Below are 14,720 nucleotides of genomic sequence, written 5' to 3' on the forward strand. Positions count from 1 at the left end.
ACTCAGAAAATTATAAGGGTTTTAGGAGGTCTGTGTCAGGAACTAGGGACAGAGACTAAATATATATTTCTTAGTATGTCATAGCCACTACACCTTGGTTAGATGTGGTAACCATGAAGGTGTCCTGCTCAGATATCACTTAAGGAGAACTTGCTGCAATGACTGTATTTAGCTGATAACCTCCAGCTACCACACCTTCAGATCAGCCACGTATTCATGACAGACTGCTCTTCATGGGCTCCTCTTAGCCAATGATGAAGCACAGGGAAATAGGAGAATCACCTTGGCTGATGCAGGACCATTCCAACAGGAAGGAGCTTGGAGATCCTCCTAGGACTGGCAGAGACTTTCTCTGAGCTGAACCTCAACCTGAAGCTCATACTATCCAATTTTCATTTTTCTCTCTCCTTTCACATTCATTGAGCCTGCATGGCTGTCTGAAGACTCTACCTGCCTATTCCTAATCCTTCCCCTATTTATCTCTCATAGTTGGTTGTGTTATAGTCATGTGTTTCTAGGAGGGTCCTAACTGACAGCAGGCCTTGCAATTATCTTCTGTCCTGTAAGAAACATGAAATCTGGAAACCAAAGTGGAAGCTCTCTTATTTGGGCAAAAAAATAGCTACAGGGATCACCTACAGCATTGGCTTCTCATTTTCACTTAGTTTTTGACATAGCTATTGTATACTTATCTATGATATCATGAATGCATTTAATGAATAACTACATTTAAATATGTCACCCATTATTTTCAGTTTCTGTCTTTGTTAGTATATTTTAAGCAGGAATGTTGGTGTGGGACTTAGTTTGCCTTCTTCCTCAATAGTTTATAACCACACCCTAGCTCTCACAATCGAATGAAATTCAAAAAACACTACCTGCTGATTAAAAACAAACAAAAAATGCAACTATTTTAAAGTGGCTCAGGACTTTTATTGCACCTAATTTCTTGATAAAAACAAAACAAAATACTGTTAGAAAGAATCCTTTTCCAAGGATAAAATAATTTCCAGGGACTTCTCTGGTGGTGTAGTGGTTAAGAATCTGCCTGTCAATGCAGGGGACACAGGTTCGAGCCCTGGTCCGGGAAGATCCCACATGCCACGGAGCAACTAAGTCCGTGCACCACAACTACTGAGCCTGTGCTCTAGAGCCCACGAACCACAACTACTGAAGCCCATGTGCCACAACTACTGAAGCACGTCCACCTAGAGCCCGTGTTCCACAACAAGAGAAGCCACCGCAATGAGTAGCCTGCGCACCGCAACAAAGAGTAGCCCCCGCTTGCTGCAACTAGAGAAAGCCTGCGCACAGCAACAAAGTCCCAACACAGCCAAAAATAAATAAATTTATTAAAAAAATAATAATAATTTCCAAGAAGAAAAATGAGGAAATTCACAAGTCATAAAATACACAAGGAAACAAAGCACAGAAGGGTGACAGTCCAAGAATCAACAAATAGGATAAGACTCACCAAGACTCCAGACATGCACAATCCTAAAGTTAAACTTCAGGCAGAAGAAAAATAATCCCACATTATATGGTCTAATATGCCAGAAGAAATAAAGAGCTAAGAAATTAGTAAGTGTGCAAATCAAACACTATGTCTAGGAAAAAATGATAAAGAATTATGGTGTTAAAAGAAAGATTGAACTAAGTAGATGATAATAGCAAATAAATTGGGAGAGAGTGATTGGGATTTAAGCATTCTTAAATCCTGCTAATGGTCAGGAGTAGGGTACAGATAACATTAATAGAGATTGCATTAAGTGTGTATATAAAAATTTCTAGGGTAACCACTAAAAAAGTAAATTGGTGATATAACTTATACAATAACAGAGAAAAAATATCAAATGTAAAATAACCAAATTAATCTATAAACGGCTTTGGAGGGTAAAAAGCAAACAGAAAAAAAAAAATAGCAACCACGTTTCAAAAGTTAGATTCTGAAGTAAAATACACCCATTAAAGCTACTAGGCAGGAGGCTTCTGGAACTTTGACTTGTTCCTTAGAGGCAAGATTACACCAAAATAACCTAAACTATTATTAAATTATTTGGTCAATTTGGTATTCAAATGAGGAAAAAAAGCAAATGAAATTGGACCCTGCCCCCACCATTACTCTATAAACTAAAATCAACTCCAGGCAGAATAAAGACAAATGTATAAGATTAAATTATAAAACTTTTAGAAGTTATTTCAGGAGAATATATTTATGAACTGAAGATAGCAAAAAAAATTGACTCAAAAGCACAAAACAAAAATAAACAAAATGTTGAATATTAATATGACTATATAAATGAATTGTTGTTTATCAAAAGTCCATAAAAAGTGAAAATAAGAATCTCATATTAAGAAAAATTATTTCAACACATAAAAATGATAAATGAAGGGAATTCAGAATGTGGAATAAAAAAAACAAATAAAAAATAAGAGACAAAAATTATAAAACAAACAAGACTCAAATTGCACTGACAGAAGGGGAAATCTGAACCATAATTAAAACAATTAAAAATATGCTCAAATATATTAGCAATATGAAAATACAAACTAAAATCAAAATGCAGTACCATTTTATATGTTATCACATTGCTATAAAAATTGATGGCCTTTAAATATCAAATATTGGTGATGATGTGAAATGACAAAACTTTCATATGTTGCTGGCAGGAGGGAATGTAAATTAGTACAAACACTTTGGAAAACGATTTGGCATTATCAAAATAAACTGATGACATATATGTCCAGTGACTAGAAATTCTAACCCTCAATATTTATCTGGAAGATCCTTTTGTATACCTACTCCAAGAGGCATATATATATTTTTTTTCATAGGAGATGAAATGTCCATCAGCAGTAGGATTGATAAATAACTTGTGTTATATTTATACAGGTAACACTGTATAGTAATACAAATGAGTGAACTTTAGCTGTCTGCAATAACATAGAGGGGAAAACCTGAAGTTCAAGGACCTCAGATTGAGCTAAAAAAGCAGGTCTTTGATAAATATATACAATTTAATCATATTTTAATAAATTTTAGAAGCATGTGAAATAAACAGTGAAATGTTTAAAAACTCAAAATGAGTGATAATGTTTTTCTAAAGCATATGAAAAATAAATTGTACGGTCATGATAGAGGTACCTCCTGAAAGAAAGGAGTTGGGATAGGGAAAAAGGGGTGCAAAGAAGGTGTTAAAGGCAATGAGACTACTTTGTCCCTTAAACAGGGTAATTTGTATATAAGAGTTTATTATGGTTCTTTGTGCTTTATACTTTTTTTTAATTTTAATTTTTATATTTATTTTTTTTATTTTTGTCTGTGCTGGGTCTTCATTTCTGTGCAAGGGCTTTCTCTAGTTGAGGCAAGCGGGGGCCACTCTTCTTCGCAGTGTGGGGGCCTCTCACTATCGCGGCCTCTCTTGTTGTGGAGCATAGGCTCTAGACGCGCAGGCTCAGTAGTTGTGGCTCACGGGCCTAGTTGCTCCATGGCATGTGGGATCTCCCCAGACCAGGGCTCGAACCTGTGTCCCCTGCATTGGCAGGCATATTCTCAACCACTGAGCCACCAGGGAAGCCCCTATACTTTTTTTTTTAATACATATGCTTTAAATAGTAAAAATTATTTTAAAACTGTTTTCAAGTAAAAATATAATTTTTAAAATGGCCTAAGTGAAAATCTATATAAATCAATATTCAATAAATTATATGTAAAGTATTATATAATGCAACTAAAATATCTATACATTTAACTTATACAAAATATCAATTTAATTATACTGGATAATAAAATGTTACATAGCTATGAGAATTTATATATATACTTGAAAACTAATTTATGCAAGTTCTGAAAATGCATTTTTATTACATCATAAAAAGGAAGTGCCAGTCTCTTTAGATTTAAGCATAAGAAATAAAAATTTTGGCTCATGCTTAGCTAGAATACGATTAAAGTAGATTTCAAAGACATTCTGCTCCTTTCTATGTAAACTTTCCTAATACAGATATTCTCAGTAATTTATATACAAGTTAATGTATTGCTCATGCTTAGAATTTTCAAATAAGCAGTAACACAGTAATAACTTAAAATATAACTGTTATAAAAACTGATTCCTTTCCTGACTAAACACCAAAGTTGAATGAAATCCCACTTCATTTTCCCCCATACTGTATATCTCCTTCAGTGAATTAACCTCACTTGGAAATTGCTATTTTTACCTCTCTTTTTAGAAATTAGGTTATAAGCTCCATGAGAATAGGAATCCTGTCTGTCCTATTCACCTATCCCAGGGTTTATCATAGAGTCTGATAAGTGGTACATGCTTGATAAATATTTGTTAAATCAACAAATGGATATTATGACAGGTTAGTGGACAGAGGAGGGATAAAGACAAGAGACAATGTTTTAAAAGTAATATAATTTCTCCTACTGAAGGCTTAAGTAGCCACATGGTTCCAAGAAGATTTTTAATTTTTATTACATTAAATTTTATTTTTTTATTTGGTAATATATTCACATGGATCAAATTTAAGTAAAATATATACATTGAGAAAACTTGATTTCACCCATTTCTTTTTCTACCAAATTTCTCCCCTTCTACTTCCTAAAATAATTACTCTTCTAATATACTGTGTAGTCTCAGTGTTTCATTATGCAAATATAAGCAGGTATGAAAAATATTTTTATTATTTTCCTCCTCCTTTTAATTACATAAAGGTTATACATGCTGTAAACACTCTTCTATCTTTTATTTTCTTCTCTTAAAAATATATCCTGGAGATCTTCCTATACTGGCACTGAAAGCCACCTTGATCTTTTGTATAGGTACATAGCATTTCATTTTATGAATGCACAATATTTCATTGAAATCATCCCCTTGTGTTGTTTCCAATCTTGTGCTGTTAACAAGCTGTAATGATGTATAACCTTTGTACATATATCATTTTGGATTTGTGCAGGCACATCCAGAGGATAAACTTTCAGAGGTGGAATTGCCAGACCAAAGAGTAAGCACATTAGTAAATTTGAATGATGCCACTCCACAGTAATTATACTACTTGGTATGTTCAGTGTCTTACACTAGGTTTTCCAAGAAACAAATGCCAAGACAGTGATGAAATAAAATTCATATTTTATGGCTAGACAAGAAAAATTAAACCATAAAATTTTTCTCTGCCCATTTGTGCCTCCTCCCTCCCCTTTAGTGTGTACTGTACACCTTTATTAACTAGATCTACTTAGGAGATAACCTGCTTTCTTAATCTTGTAAGGTGTCACAATGACCCACTACTCATTTTGTATGCACAGATCTGGATTGTGTAGACTGTCAATACGTCATTTGACATATAACCTTTTGTCTCAAAAATTTATATGGCTGTGCTTTAACCTCTAATGGATGGAACAGTTCTCAGAGCTTTGTGAAAGACTGTCTCCCAGGTTATGATCTTCAGGTTGGCTCGAAACTCTCCATTTCATTTTTTAATCAACTGTTGATTTACTTTTTAGTCAACAATGACATTAAACATTAAAGGATTTTATTTAGGTAAATGTCTGAAAGTAGAGGGGGCTAGGTAAGGCTGAGCAAGTCTTCAGACAGTAATGCAAGTCTTCTCCCAGTGAAAGAGAGAGAGGGAAAGATCGGGTGATGTGCTAGTCGGCCATGCTGTTTAAGAAAGGTTAATCCAAAGTCAGCCAACAAAGCGGTCCTCTTTCTTGAATGAATGGACCTGCTTTAGAATCCTTGTTTGGTCTCAGTCACTGTCAGGTGACAGCTATGGGAGGCCAAAAAACAGTAGCTAGGACCCTAGGTCAAACTTACTCCCTCTAGTTGGAAGTTTGCTAGGCATGTAACGACAGATACAAATTAAAAACAAGAGGCTTAATTCTCCCTCCTTGCTGAAAATTAGGGAAGAGATTTCTCCCCTCTCCTTTTTCTTTTAGAGCATTTACCTTAGAACACTTTTAATTGTAAATACTTTCTCAAGTCCTTGAAATGTATGTAAATCCTTCTGAAGACTAGATAGGTCTTTTGTCAGCTTTATGATCCAGAAATGCCCTTTTTAAGAACAGGGGAGTCATCTCTTTGAACTGTAAAGATCATGGGGGATAGCGTCCAGTTCTCCCAGTTTCTGTGGGAGGGTAGCAACCTGACTTCAGGCTGCTTCAGCACCTTGCTCCAAGTTACAAAACTACTTCCTGTCATAAAGAGATGAGAAGTTTATTTTTCTTGGGATAAAACTAATGAGCTAACACAGATGGTCATGCCTATGACGAGGTAAAGTTGAATGAACTATGTGTGACAAATGGTGTTTTCCAGTCCTCTTACTTGAGGACTAGTTATTGTTTATCTTGAAAACACATATATGATGGGTTGTATCTGCTTGGCTATACAAGGGAGTAAGACTTCTTTCTGTGTTTGCAAATTCTTATTGCATTTCCTGTAATGGCCATCACATTCTGGTTTAATGATTATCTACCATTGTGGAGAGGATTCCTGGGTTGGGAGACGATTCCATTTTTTATTATATTTTCCCAACACTTGCAATAGACAGGTATTTTGGTGTCAATTCACCAGTGTCAAACTTTTCACTTAACTTGTCAAGGTGCTCAAATTTCTTGTCTTTAAAAGGGCATAATTTTACTTGTCTGCTCACCTATATCATTGTGTGGTAAGAGGCTAAATGAAGTTTGAAAATAATACAACTTTGAACATCTAAAGTGCTGTATGGGTATAAGTTTATTAATCTTTACTTTCATCATTAGTTGAAGGCATCACTTCAGAGACATTTATAAGACTTATTATTATCAAATGATTAGAAAAGCATAAAATATACTGGAAAGATTTATATACCATAATAAATTTGACAAATTATGTTTACTACATAGTCCAGAAAAGCACTCTTATTAGCACTTCAATTTAACATGAATGGAATTTGCATGAATAGATGAGAAGAAGCATTGAGTCCCTAGTAGCAGAGAAATACAGGGAGAAACAATGATTTTGAGCAGCAAAAGGGCTTTGCATGAATTAATAAACTACTTGGTAATGGTAATTATAGCATTCATCTCTACCTTTGTGTGATACAAATATATCTGGGAAGAGCAAATAGACATAAGTTGGGGAAACATAACATTAATATAACATAGCACATAATAGATCTTAGTTGAAGGATTGCTCTCACTTTAAATAGGGCAAGTAGAAAATTATGAATTCCATAACTCTAAAAGGTTTCTCTTCTCCGATTCTTTTTGATATTCTTGCTGAATACCAGTTGTGACATAAAACATGATTTCTTTTGTTGAATTCACTTTCTTCATTCTGTCACTCTTAAGCTAGCTTTAAAGAAAACTGTTTCCAGTGATGTAGGCATCAGAGCTCTGGCAGAACCTCATTCACTTGTAATATGATCATTGTGCCAGGCAAACACCATTTAGATACTACCATTATTAGGTTCAACAATCAATGAAACAAAACACTTATCTAAAATAGAGGCACTTAAATACATATTCACAGTGGAAAATTCTCTATTCAAATTATTTAAAACAGCTTAAAGACTAAATCCGGCACTGAATTCTATACATCTAGACCGAGATGTGTGCCGTTATCTTTATGCCTTTCCTGTTGTGTTTTTCCCGTGGGGTACATTTACTTTTCTGCATTCTACCTTGGTAACTTTCTGTGACCTTTTCTTGCTTTCATTTCACTCCTTCTGACTTACAAATCCCTTTCAATCTATAGCAAATGCAATGGATAAATAGCACAATTTTAACTTCTCACCTCTTTATTTTAAATACACTTTCTGCAAACTGCTGGTAATATTTATAGCAACATACCAATATTCTACTTTTCCATAAGAGATAACAGTCAATACTTACTAAAATTTTAATCTTCTCCATTCTACACAAAGGAAGCTATTTTGGTTTCAACTGAGTAGGACAAATTCAAAAGACAAGACTATATATACAAACTTCTAAGATGCTACAATCTCATTTACTATTTAAAAATGTGGGCATGGTGTTAATTATTTGTATTAGGGGAGACACTTGAAACAATCAAATTATTGTCTCAAAGCTCTCCCTGATTTTTCAAAAAAGTGTTTCTTAAGCCTTCATCCCTTAAAGATGCTACATGTGTTGTTTGACCTACCCAGCAGTAGATATTGACTAAAATGATCAAATGAGTCCTATTTAGCAAAATAACTGTCTGTAAAGGCACTTTGAAGAAATGTTTCAATTAAAAAAAAGGAAAGCAGCAACATAACAATAACAAAAAAGCGTTCTAGTATAGAAATCCACACATCAAAAATAAAACTTTATGTATCAATTAATTTAGGAGGATTTTATCAAATAGACTATAGATACTACATTGTATTCCAAATCCTTCCTCATTAAAAGCCTGCTGAAAAGTTAATGTTACTGCAGATAAGTGATAGGTGTCTTCTCAGTGTCAGTTTGGATTCTATGCTTTTCATGCAAGTGCCAATTATTTTTTTTCTTAACTGGTGAAATAGGGTCCCTTTGATGCTGCTTTTTTGTATCAGGGACCACTTTTCACTTTTCTTTTTTGTAAAATGCTTCTTTCACATTTTATAACTGCTAAACATTTAGATTTTTAAAAAATATAATGGGACATTTACTCCCCACTCCTGATTTTTCTTTCAGCTGGAGAGACATCTATTCCCACAATTCTCCTTCTCTCCTTCCTTCTTTATAGTGAGCAAACTGCAGGCACAAGCCTGAGTTCTAATTGCTCCTTCTGGAAATGGGCCTATTTGGTTCCAGTGTTGCCGTGTGGTAAGCCTAATTCTGCGCCTCAGTTTTGGGGAGCAGATACACCCACATATATATTCTTTAGTAGCAACTCTATCAGGTCTCCATATGACAAATACTTTGTCTTACTTCTCAACTTGTTCAGTGTTTGGGCAGAGACAAGGGGCAATATTATTGGCATACTCTAAAAGAACCACCTCAATTTATTTGTTGTATTTTCATTTAATATATCTTGTCTGAAAAGCTCCTGTTGCCAAATACTTAATACGAGGAATATACACTCTTTTATTTTGTTACAGTCCTAAAAAATTCTGTTTAGCTTTTCTTAATTTCAATTTTTGGGGCACACTGTGTTTTAGAGTACTGTGGAGATAATTTGAAAATAAACTTTTTTTAAAAATATGTTATTTTATTATTTAGCATCTGAACACAGATCTTTTGGATTCCACAGCCCAAGTTCTCACATTCCACATTCTATTTTGCATTCAATTTGGCTCTATTCATTTCTTATTAAGCTGTGGATAGTTTATTCCAACTAACCCAAAAGAAATGGAACATCTTTAAAGAACATAAAACAAATTTAAATTTACTTATTTATGCAACTAAAATGATTTTTAAATCATACATTTAAAATAAAGATTAGTGTTTAAACATCATTTCATATCTCAATTTCTCTACTTGGAGAGTCTTCTAATATTAACTTGCCATTATTATTAGGCTTGACTGCCTGCTGTGAACCACGGTGAAGCACACAGAAGAATCTCACTACAGGCAAATGCAAATGCTGAGATTTTAATGGCTGTTAAGTAAATTTGAACTTAAAAATAAACAACAGGCTTAATAGAGGCTTAATTACAGTCAGATGCAGTGTTTAAAAAATAACAGAATTTATCTCCTATCATAAAAATATATTTTCTCTTAAAGGAAAATCTCATTTGTATTTTAAAATATGGGATCTGCTAAGCAGGCAAGTACTTCTTTACTTAATTATTGATTACTTTCCTTTAGAAATAGGACCAGTCATACAGATGGGATAAATTTAGACCATCAAACTACAAAAATATAGTATGCAGACATATACTGTTCTTTGTCATACACACTCATGTGTCCAGCTTCTTTTGACACTTAAAATATTGGTAGAGTTAGAACTTCATTTTGTTCTATGTTATATTTGCTTGCTAAAAATGATATGTATTGCTACTTCTAAATCATACTGAGCATGTGTGGAAAGATGGTGTATGCAAGATGGAAATTTGAAAATTAAGTGAAGGATATTAAATAGAAAATACAGTGTTTTAGAGTAGACCTCCACCAGGACCTTAAGTAATAAATGTTTTCCAGGGTAGAACTCACGTTTAAGCGAATAATAAGATATGTTATTATACTGGTATATACGGTTGAGTCCTTAGGCAGGTTGTAGTTGCTTTTAGAATGATTAAATCTATGTTTTATAGCAACAAAATTGGAATTAATATATGTAGTGTGATCTCAAAGGAGCATATACCTGATTTGCCTAAGGATCTTACCAGCATGTCATAAATTCTATTCATTATCTATTCACTTGTCCTAAGGTAAGACACCTAACAAGTAGAAACATTATCTTCTGAAATTATGGTATTCCTCACACCTTCTCATGTACTTTTTTTTTTTTTTTTTGCGGTACGCGGGCCTCTCACTGCCGTGGCCTCTCCCATTGCGGAGCACAGGCACCAGACGCGCAGGCCCAGCGGCCGCGGCTCATGGGCCCAGCCGTTCTGCGGCATGCGGGATCCTCCCGGACCGGGGCACGAACCCGTGTCCCCTGCATCGGCAGGCGGACTCTCAACCACTGAGCCACCAGGGAAGCCCTCATGTACTTTTAAGTTTTGTCTCAGATATTACATTCAAACCTGACTCAAATAAATCTCTTTCTTTGAGGTATTAAATAGCCTTCATCATAGCTACATACAAACCAAATCATTCAGAGAGAGGAGAGGACTTACAGGGATTGGAAATTTACAAATTTCCAGAAAGAGTGAGGGTGATGATTGTAATTTCAGTTTTAAATATATTTAAGCCTGGGGACTAATCTGTTAAGCATTAGTTAAGGAGGGGACCCATAGTTATGAAAAACATAGGCCTTACAGCAGTATCAACTTAGAGCTAACTCACGTTGAAGTGTAATAAGGGAGTTTTATGATAGCATTAAATAGAACTATATACAAGATAACAACTGAGGACAGTTCCATGGGATTATCAGTTCTTCATCCTCCCAGTTTACTCCCCTACCCATTGCAATTTGGTATCATCCCCAAACACTCCTTTGATAACTGTTCTAAAAGTCAATAGTGTTCTTGTAATGATAAGTCTTCTCTAAGTTTATGTGGCAATTAATAGTGTAGACCACTCTTTCTATCTTTAAACTCAATGATACAATATCCAGTCCCTTAATTTGATTCTCTCCTTTCTGGCCACTCTTTTTTGCCCTCTGCCCTGCTTTCCCTTTCACTACCTAACTCTTAAACATTTTTCATGGGATTTGATTATTGGCCCATTTCTCTGCTCATTTGACATGATTATAGTGGGTTAACTTAATAGATTCATAAGAGTAATACTTTATTTCAATGATTTCCAAATTTTTATTTATAATACCCCCTTATCATGTGATATTGACCTGTATTCTAAAATGGCTTTCTAGATATGTTTCATGTGGATGCCCCTCAAAAGACTTGAGTTTCAACACATTCCAGGTCAAAGTTCTCATATTCTTCTCCAAAACTGTTCTTTCCTCTTTATTTCCTTTCAGTTAATAAAATCACTATTCAGTGAGTCATCCAAGCTAGGAAAGCTCATTATGATCTTCAACTTACCCATTTATCTCATCTCTCACATTCAATCAGTCAGAATATTGTGTTAAGTCCATCTCCTGAATTTCTTTGGGATCTATCTTCTACTTTTCATTCCCACAGTTACTTCTCTTGTTTGCAGGCTCATTGCCCCTTTTTTGGTCTGCAATGCTGGCCTACTAACTAATTTCCCTGACTCCTATGGTTGGCTCACAGATATCGTGACCTTCCATTATCTTTGGCATTGCTATAAATGTGTGTTTCTAAAACATAAATCAAATCATATACCACTCTTACTTTAAAAGCTCCAATTACAGAATTATATACACACTTATATGAGATCTGACTTGAATGAACAAGGATTCTAACAGCAATATTTTCTTTGAAAGGAAACGTAAGAGAAAAAAATGGCTCTTCCCAAAGAAAAACATAGAAAATGCATAAGAAGCATTCTTATTAATCTTTAATGTCGTGTTGAATTTTATGGTTTTTTAAATCTCACATTGTTTATTTTTAAACTATTGAAGAATATAATACAAAATTTTTATATTTATTGTTTGCTTTTTATTTTCTCCTTAATAAACTTATTCCATGGTCACCTTACACACATGCAAACATACATGTATGTATATAATTTATGTATTATGTATTTACATATATATATACTGCTTAAGCAACAATCTCTGAGAAACAATATTTATGAATTCATAAAAATTTATGATTTCAGTAAAAATGAGTCTAAACTATCTAATTAGATAGATTTCTTTATTTTTTTAGAAAGAAAGAACTCTTGGGGTGCACTGAAAAAATAAAAATTGTTTCTAATCAGCACTTTTCCCCTTAATGAATAGGGTCAATGAGTTGGTATTAAAATGTGCATTTATAAATATACTTCTGCAGACATGTGACATTACACACCTGCCCAATAGCTTTAAACTGCAAATGCAGCCTTTCCTTTTCTTTTCCTATTTTGTATATATTTATAGAAATTGATCAAATTGTTTTTCATATGTGATAAAACTCCTATTACTTTCTGTTATTTAACATTTCCAGTGCTCTGCTTAATAGTAATATGCTGGCAAACTTTAGGTATTAATAAATTGTATCAAATAAAGAGAATGGGTAAATTGCAACCCATGAATTATTATTCCACTATGTCTCTAGAAAATGCTTTGATTTTGAAAATGTGTTATTGCTAAGCAAGTTGCTTTTGCCCCTCCTTTCTTCTGAAACGCCTTTACCAATTTTAGGCTTCTGACTTATGCTTATAGAGAGATTGAAAACTCAAGAAACGTAGACTGAATGTGTGGGCAAGAGCATGATCATGGATTAAAACCATAGTTTTACTAATAGTTTTACTAATATCCCTAATAATAAGTAGGGATAGGGAGATACTTTTGTTTTGATATTGTTACAGGTAATACTTAAGAGACTCACAGTCTGTTCCTTACTTTTTCAAGAATGCAAAATGAAATAACATACAGCCAATATTATAGTACAGGTCACCAGACTCCCATTTCTGCATTTTTTTTTCTATCAGGACCTGAATCTGATAAAACCTAGTCAAATTTATCATTTTAAGAGCTTCAGTAATGAAGGAGACAAAAAAACTTAATATCCTTACTTTGAATAGTAAACCTTGGGACATAATTGTACCTGCAGCCAGAGGGCAAATGCACTGCTTCATTTGGCTTAGTCTATAGCTCCAGTAACTTAATTATTATCTATGTTTGAGCTTCAAGTCTTAGACAACACGAATGTTTGCCTAACATCCTCTAAATTCGGGAAGACATAACACGGGCAATAAATTTTCCTGGAACAATGGGATGACTATTCACAAAACACACAAAAAGACAATTTCACGTGGAATGTATGTTGATCAGAATACACTTATAAAATGTGAAAATCTGTCAACAATCTGGAGAAGGGCTTCGTAACACATAAAACTAACATAGCATATATCCAGAATAAATACTAAATAATTCCTATGAATCAATAAAATAAAGACAGAGCAATAAAAATGGAGCAATGGAAATAACCAGAAATTTCACTGAATAAGAAACACAAACGGCCCATAAAATTTATGAAAAGATGTTAATTAATAATTAGGAAAATGAAAAGTAAAACCACAATTTCACACACAGAAGATGGATAAAGTCAGATAATGCCATGTTTTGACAAGGATGTTGGTTTATGGGAATTTTAATTGTTACTACCATGCTGGGAATCAGTTTTCTGTAACCTAGTAAATAGGGACATGTACATACATATCCTATAACTAGCAATTCCACTTCTCATTATCTACCCTAGGAAAGCTCTTACACATGTATCAAGACATCTATAAAAATGCTTTATATTGATGTTGTCTGTGACAACAAAAAAGTACAACCTCCCTAACATTATTCACAAATGGGATAATAATTTGCAGTATACTCATACAGTAATTACAATACAGTAGTGAAAATGTAATATTGAGAGCCATATATATCAAAATAGATTAATTTAAAGTTAAAATTTTGAGCTCAACAAGCATCTCATAAAAGAATATACAGTGGCATTACATTTTCTTCAAATAGTATTTGATAAGGTGGTCTGAATAACTACACAGGTATTTTTAATTTTTTGCCTTTAAACAACATGTATGTGTCTATGCCCACTTCTTTTGTATATTTCAGAATTTTTTAAAATTAGTGTATAAAAAGGCACGGTTGATGAAGGAAGCGTGGACATAAGAAGGAAAAGCATTTGGGGACTTTTCTCATTCAATTTACTTTTAACCCTCTTTCAGCACCCTAGATTTTTTATTTCTTTCCATAGTTTCTACCTCTTGCCTAACTGCAAAGCCCTCTCTCACCTCAGATCTCTATTTTTTTTTTTTAACATAAGCTGTAGAGGTTTTGATAAAAGAATTAGTAAAAGCAAAAGAGCAAGCTCTTTATAATCTTCTTGGAAGACTGAGTTTAAAGTGTCATGTTACTGACATTGATAATGGTGTATGAACTGTTGGGAGGAAGACAGCATCAGCAAGGTCAACAGCATTGGCATTGGTGGAGGAGCCAATGGTGGTGACAGCATTGAGCTAAACCTTGACGATAAATAACACTAATTAAAGAAGCAATACTGTC

Source organism: Neophocaena asiaeorientalis, unplaced genomic scaffold, assembly GCF_003031525.2.
Source record: "Neophocaena asiaeorientalis asiaeorientalis breed wild unplaced genomic scaffold, Neophocaena_asiaeorientalis_V1.1 scaffold420, whole genome shotgun sequence".
In the NCBI taxonomy this organism is placed as follows: Eukaryota; Metazoa; Chordata; class Mammalia; order Artiodactyla; family Phocoenidae; genus Neophocaena; species Neophocaena asiaeorientalis.